The sequence below is a fragment of the Pteropus alecto genome, unplaced genomic scaffold, assembly GCF_000325575.1.
Source record: "Pteropus alecto unplaced genomic scaffold, ASM32557v1 scaffold131, whole genome shotgun sequence".
NCBI classification, from domain to species: Eukaryota; Metazoa; Chordata; class Mammalia; order Chiroptera; family Pteropodidae; genus Pteropus; species Pteropus alecto.
The window spans coordinates 7580445-7587968 of NW_006434709.1; the positions used below are offsets into that span (position 1 = coordinate 7580445).

The 7524-nt window shown below is 34.9% G+C and overlaps 1 protein-coding gene across 10 annotated transcripts in view; it reads right to left on the reverse strand.

Annotated features, from left to right (window-relative positions):
• EHBP1 (EH domain binding protein 1) overlaps positions 1–7524 on the reverse strand; it is a 308554-nt gene that overhangs the window by 59107 nt on the left and 241923 nt on the right. The window lies entirely within an intron of this gene.

The following is a 7524-nucleotide window of genomic DNA, read 5'->3' on the forward strand; positions in this document are numbered from 1 at the left end:
GAAAAAGTAATCTAATGTGGTTTCTGATATTTAAAATAATCAAAGACTACAGAGAATTAAATAAAATAGTTTTTGCCAATCAAAAAAGGGTTATTATGAGTCGCATATAATCAATTGCTTTGTAAACTGGAAAGTAGGTAAAATAAGGCATTATTATAACAAAACGAAGCCTGAAATAATCTGGCCCCAACATCTTTGCAGCATTTTCTTCTCTTAACCTCTCCCAACTTCCATTAATCCTCACATTTATACATACAGAATTGCTTGTATCATGTAGTTTCATGATTTGAATATGTCATTTCTTCTTCCTGGAATGTTTTTCTCTCATCTTATTTAACTCTTTTTCATTCTTCGATATTCAATTCAAATCCACTAAACTTCCTTTGATGATCTTTCCCTCCTCCCCACTGGTGGAATAAAGTTCTCCTTCTTCTATGTTATTATAGTACCGTGTGTGTGTGTGTGTGTGTGTGTGATTACTATTTAAAATAATATTTGTCAAGTTAATTATCACTCTGTATAATTGCCTCCTTTTCAGTACAACTGAGCTACTTGAAGGCAGGAGCTATATCTGATTTATCTTTGTATCTCTGATCCTTAGTACATACCTTGGTACTTGCTACTTGCTATAGAAATTTCAAGTATGAAAACTTATAATTCATACTCTCAAAAGCTTATAATACAGAGGAAAAGATACAACAGCCACAATAAAGAGGTTTGATAAAAATGAAGCAAGAGTTCAGAAGAAAGAAAGAACATACTTGGCTGAGGGACAAACGGAAGGCATCATGGCATCATCATTTTGAATTGGGCCTGCAGAATGAACAGGACACGGGGGTAAAGATGGGAATTGGTAGTTAGGTGGGTCAGTGTAGGAGAGACTAGGAGGCGGGAACAACACAAAGATATTGAGGCAGGAAAGTATATTGGGGGAAAAGTAGTTTTCCTAGCATAGGGCAAAAATAGTGACAGAAAGACAAAGCAAGAAAAATAAAACTAGGTAGGTAGGGCCCTGTTCAACATTTTTATTCTAAAGAAAGTATGGGCCAATGAAAGATTTGGTTTTGTGTCTGTCTGTTTTTTTTTTTTTTTTTTTTTTTTTAATCTTTTGGTCTAGGCTAGTGAATAAGATAGGTTGGCATAGAGGGACTGGAAAGAGACTTGTTCGGAGGCTATTGTAATAGTCCAAGATATGATCCAGAGCTAGAACGGTGGCAATAAAAATGGGAAGAGACAAATGTAAGAAATATATTAGAGACAGAATTGATACCTGTACCAATTCTTGGTAATTAATTAGATGTGGAGGGAAGAAAAAGGCTGACTCGGAAGTTTTAAACTTGGGCAACTAGTAGAACTGTGGCACTAAAAATAGAAATAGAAAAACTAAGAGGAATTATAAGAAGGGAGGGAGAGGAAGTTTAAGGTCAGACAGACTGGGTTTGATTGGTTGGGAGGACATCTGAGGAAAGATGTTAGCAGGTAGTTGGGAAGTGAAATTGATGCTAGGAAGTGAAGTCTAACTATAACCATACTGTGAAGTTACAGGAATATATGAAAGTACCCTGAAGAGGTACTACAGAGAAAAAGGAGGGCTACTAATTAAAACATGGAAAATATTGACATTCAGATAAGAGAAAAAGAGAGCTAGAACACTGATGTATCCTGAGAATCAAAGTAGAAGAAGCTTTCATAAAAAAGGGAGTAACTGACTACAGTAAATGTCAGAGGTTAATAGTCTGAACGTTAAAAATGGTCAATTAAATTTGGTAGGTAATATTGTTAGGTGCAGGGGGAAATACCAGATTGGTAGAGCTCAAGCTTAGGCAATTCTTTCACAAATTCTGAGATGTCTAGAAATGAGAGCTGTCAAAATTAATGGAGGTAGGTTAATAGGGATATCAAATGGACCCAGAGAGAAGATAGAAGCTCCCAGTGAACAAAGTGAAATAGTTCCAGTATCAAAAAGAACAATGACTACAATGAATTAAGTCAATGAAATCACACATTGAATCAATGAAAATCCATCAATTCATTATGATATTCAAAAAGTTTTTCTAAGGATGTGTAAACTCATTTCAGGCAGCGTTCAAAATAACTCCTGAAAATTAGCAATTAGAGTAAAAGAACCAAACACTTATCTTGTCTTTTCAGTGGGAACTAAATTTTAGGGTAACTAAATAGTCTCAGTTAATGAGAGAAAGCTCTACTTTACAAAATACCAGCTATAATAATAATTTCAAAAAAGTAAAACTATAAAAATATAACTTTGCCATTCATAAAAGAATGACTGATTCTGGCAAGGATTATCAACTGTTATTAGAGCTCTTAGGTGAATGTCTGCTGGGGAACACGATATTCATAGATTACTCTGGCAGACTGTATTTTCTAAAGATGGCCACAACCGAATTTCTCATCCCACACACTCTCTGCAATGTGACCCTACCACTCTTTCATCAAGAGCTAGAGTTTAATTCTTTCCCCCTATGCCAGCTTTAGTGACTTGTATGTAATCAGTAGAATGTAGAAGTGTTGTAGGTGATTTCTAAGGCTAGGTAGGAAATGCCACACCCCTTTTGCCCAGTTCCCTTGAAATTCTTGTGTTTTATACTCTCTGGTAACCTAGTCGTGCTGTGAGAATCCCAGGCTATATGTAGGTGCTCCAGTCCACAGTCCCAGCTGAGTTCAGCCTTCAGTCTTCCTGGCCCAAGGGCCAGACATGTGAATGCAGAAGCCTTCACATGATCTCAGCCTTTAGCCATTTTGAGTCACCCCCTAACTGTTCAAGTCTCCCTAGCTGAGGCCCTAGACAATGTAGAACAGAGACCAAGCATCCTTACTGTGCCCTGTCTGAAGTCCCGACCCTCAGAATCTGTGAGCATAAAAAACAATTTTTTACACCACTAAGTTTGGGATAGTTTGTTACACAGCAATGGTAATTGGAACACACACTTAAGTAACACCACATAGATTATTTCTTAATTACAAGGGGAAAACCTAATTGTAAATAGAAAGATCAGAACCAAATCAGGGATTAGGGATCACTAATCTAACGGTCAGTCTTAGCATCACTAATGTTCGGTCAACTGTATGTCATATGTTTTTTGATGTGAAGCATACGTTTTTTGATGTGGTGAGGAAGTACACACCACCCACAAGAGACTAGTCCAAATGTTTAAAGTGAATCCACTAAGCCTTTACATATAATTTCCAGTTTATCATAAACACAGGGGTTAGAGAAACATGATAAATTACTCAGTACGGAAGCAACCAAATAAATCCAGAAGGTAGGATATTCAGGACAACTGACATGGTCATTTTAATGAGAGAGCGTCATGAAAGCAAACACAACAAAACCTACTAACCAATCACCATCACCACCAACAAAGGGGATTAACCACATACAACTTATATAGTCCCGGGTGAGATGTTGGTTTGGACAAACCAGCTGTAATGAACATTGTTGAACCAATTAGAGAAATCTGAATATAATCACAGTATTAAATGAGAAGAAATGCAACCTGACTTAAAAAAATAGTTTATATATTTTGGCAAAAATAAATACACATAAAAATATGTATGTACAGAGAAAGACTTGATATTGGTATTCACAAAGTTGTTAGAGATATCTGGGTGTAGAAACATGATATTTTTGTTTTCCTTCATTTATCTTCATTTTCTAATTTTCTATAATACACTTATAGTACTCTTGTAATAAAAGTGATTTTAATAAAAGAATCTTGTGAGGAAGAAGGAAAAAGATGAGATGGGAGGTTTCCTTGGCTGGGTGATACTTGTGGTAAGGGCAACAGAAGAGAGATCTAACATTCAAGAAAAAACTTATTAGTATTTAGAGACAAAAGCTTATATGTAGTAAGAGGAGTAGCATGCACTGGGCAGGGTGAGACTGAAGATGCAAAAACTAATATACAAAATCCTCAGTTCACTATTAATATTTCTGAACTTGGAAAATATACTAGGAATAAAAGGAAACAGTGACTTGATGATGGTGAGTTTGGTGAGGTTGCTGATATTTTCTGAGCTTTTATGTGACAACTGCTTTATATGCATGGTCTCATTTAATTTTCACAACCCAATTTTTACCAATGAAAATATTTAGGTTTAGAGTTGCAAGGTCACACAGCTAGAACTGATGTGAGAGCCCAGAGCCCAGCTGAGGTCTATTTCACTACAGAGCCCTTGCTCTTAACCACGAAACTATTTGATCCCAAAAGAATCAAATTATATGATAAACTGAGGAAAATTGAGCTTTTACTAAACTTTCATCTTTCAAACTTAAGAAAAGTTAAGAACACTAATAAATACCATTATTTGATATGCCTCAGGCAACTAGGTTTAAGTGAATTTCACTGTGTGAAGAATAACTTCTTACAGAGCTGGAATTTGGTGATTCAGAGTAAGATGAAGTGGTCTTAGGTCATCTTAACTGAGTTAAAATGAAATAAATGATTTTACATTTCTGAATATGAAATGGAAATCTAATTTTTTTTCTCACAAGCTACCACCTTCCCCTTGGCCTCCCCCTCCTTCACCCAATAATACTCCCATCTGCAAATGTTTCTGAGAGCTTACCAAGAGTGCAATTTAAAGCAGACAATCATTAATAAAACCAACTCTAAATACTAATTAGGGACACTTTATCAATTTCCATGTAAATTGTTTGTTTGTACTTATTTACCCATCATTGTTCTCCATACAATAGAAAAAAATGCAAATGAACAAATCAGAATGCAGCCCTAATGGGACTTTCTGTTTATAACCATTAGCCCAGAGGTGTGCTGTAATTCAATTCTCAAGTAGCAAGATTTAGCCTCATTAACAGACTGCAAGGGCAGGTTACAACTCATAAAACCCTACAGTAAACAAGTTTATGGACACAGCACAAAATCTTGAGCCTGATTGACAGAATTCTAGTTCCCTATCAGATTGACTTGATTTACTTTTCTACTAATGTCCTAACACCACAGAGACAATTCTGCTTGGGCCTAGAGCTCTCCAGTGGGATGGCATATCTGCATTGTTTGTTTTCTCACCCCTTAACTTCCCTTAAGACAAAGAACCAACTGAGAAAATAGAAGTTAATTGTTAAGGTCAGAAGGAAAAGCTTGTAATTATAGCAATTGATAATGCAACTAATTTTAATTTAATTGATAGTATTAATTTTCAGATTCATTATAAATAAAACGATTTCACTTTAATTTTTATATGTAAGCTCCATTAAAAGTCAGTTTTTGCAGTGATAGTTAAAGAAAAGATAGTAACAAAATCTAATCATCTTTTACTCAAAAAAGATATTGTTTATGTCAAAGGAATAAAATGACCAGAGAGTAAGAACGATGATTATTTATTTTTTTTGTATAGCATTCACCGCAAACTGCTCAAATAAGTAGATAATGAATATTTCTTAGATGGTTTGCCTAACTACCCAAGTACAGAAATGCGTTATTGCTATGTTTCAACTATTCTGTATTCAAAAGAAGATGGAGACACACAGGTATAAATAAATCATCTGTTTACTACTTCTGCTGACAAAAATTTAAAAACGCTTTTCATGGGATACAGATGTAAGGTAACATCGAAGAGCTGCTATCTTTACAAAGAAAAGTACACTGAAAAATTCAACACATAGGAAACCTATATGTCTCTCATTTACCTGCCTAGTCTAAATACACTTAAAGAAATTGAAGTAGTTAGGCTTCCTATTTCTAAGGATGGATCTCATGATATTTATCTTTTTTCCATATAGTATTATTTAGAGTTAGACTGAGTTATGTTGGATAATCTAGATTTTGTAAAATGGATGTACTATTTGGAGGGTTTGATGGAAGCTGTATTTTGGGAGGCCTTCCTCTCCATGATCATCTTTTTACAACAAATTTTTGAGTAAACGTGCCTGCGCCCTGTATTTTCACACATGCTGTCTCATTTACTACTCACAACTCTGTAAGGTTAACTACTATTTCTCTGATTGGATAGAAATTGAATCTCACTTAAATACACTGCCCAAGCTCACACATCTTGTAAATCGCATAGTAAAAATTAAAAGCAGTGTCTGTCTGATTTCAAAGCACGGATCCTATTACAAAACTGGCATACAGAATTTTCCTTAATTTATACAGGTTAAATTCCCCTTTGAGCTATTGAATGCTGAGAGAAGAAGAGAAACTGACTTGCTCATATTCATTTAAAACTTAGGTTCCCAACCTTAAAGTATAATCCTTTAAAAATGTGCTGAACATGGTACACTTAAGCTTTACTTCTCTTTTTGCTAACATCCCCAGGACAATGCAAAAGTCCTGTTATAGTGCAAAGAGCTCGTATTTCAATACAATAGATTTAAGAATTTCAAACGTAGAAAGTGGATCAGAACTAACCACTTTGGACATAAGCTGAAAAAATATTTAGCCCTTTCACAGCATATCTTCAAAGTTACTATTTTCATTATCGTTCTGAAATGGCCTACAATCTACCATAGATAGATGCACTAGTAAAACTTGACAATTTAAGGACAAACTCTTCGAGAATAAGTAATGTAATTCCTTGTTTCCTTTCCATAAAAATGTATTGGTATGCAATTTTTATATTTCACAGTTCACCGACATCTAGGCAAGCTTTCTTCCACTGCTTCAATGGTGCTACTTTTAATTTTATCCTCCTTAGTCGTAGTAATTAAAGTGATCAGCAGTGGCATCCCAGCGGCTTTGACACAGCTACAACCCCCTAGCAGACTTTTGCTTTTAAGGAGGAGAAAAAGACTACAGTTTCATTTCACAGAGAACAAGAAAATCAAGCTTCTCCACTCCTCAACTTTATTCAATTGTTCTTTCAGCAGCCTTTGGATCTTAAGAATCAAATAAAAATGGCTGCCATGGGGGGTCTTTTTTATACATGCCGCAAATGTCACCAACTGACATTACTTAAGTCAAAAAATGATGCCATGGATTTGTGAAGGTGAATTAGAACATGAGAAACTGTCAGTGTAGCTGCTGAGATCATTACCCACCCAAGGGTGTCTTTCATAACATTAGATATTTTTATTCAATCAGTTGAAAAATATATGTTGAAAAGTTTTTCTATTTAAGAAACATGTCTACACACATTTTTGTGAAGTAAGCGTTAATGTTTGCATCCTTACTCCTTGTAAATTTGTGTTTATAACAGAACAAAGCACCCTATTTCTTCCAACAAACTCATAATTCCACATCTTTTACCTACCTTAATAACACAATATCCTGTGCTTGTGTTATCTTCAGCGTTTCACACAGTCTTAGTAATTGGACTTTTATGAATTAATTACACGAAATACATTTTAAGTTATCTTAAAAAATTTTTTTTAAAGGGCTTTACTTAGTACTGCTAGTATTTCACAGGGTTCTATTCTCAAAATGGTCCATGAAATTTCTCAATTTTGTAGTAAACTAAGAGAAAGAACTTGACTGTCACCCTTTCATCATTAGACAGGAAGTAAGACTGTTATTAAGCATTCACAAAGTACAAAAAAAAAAA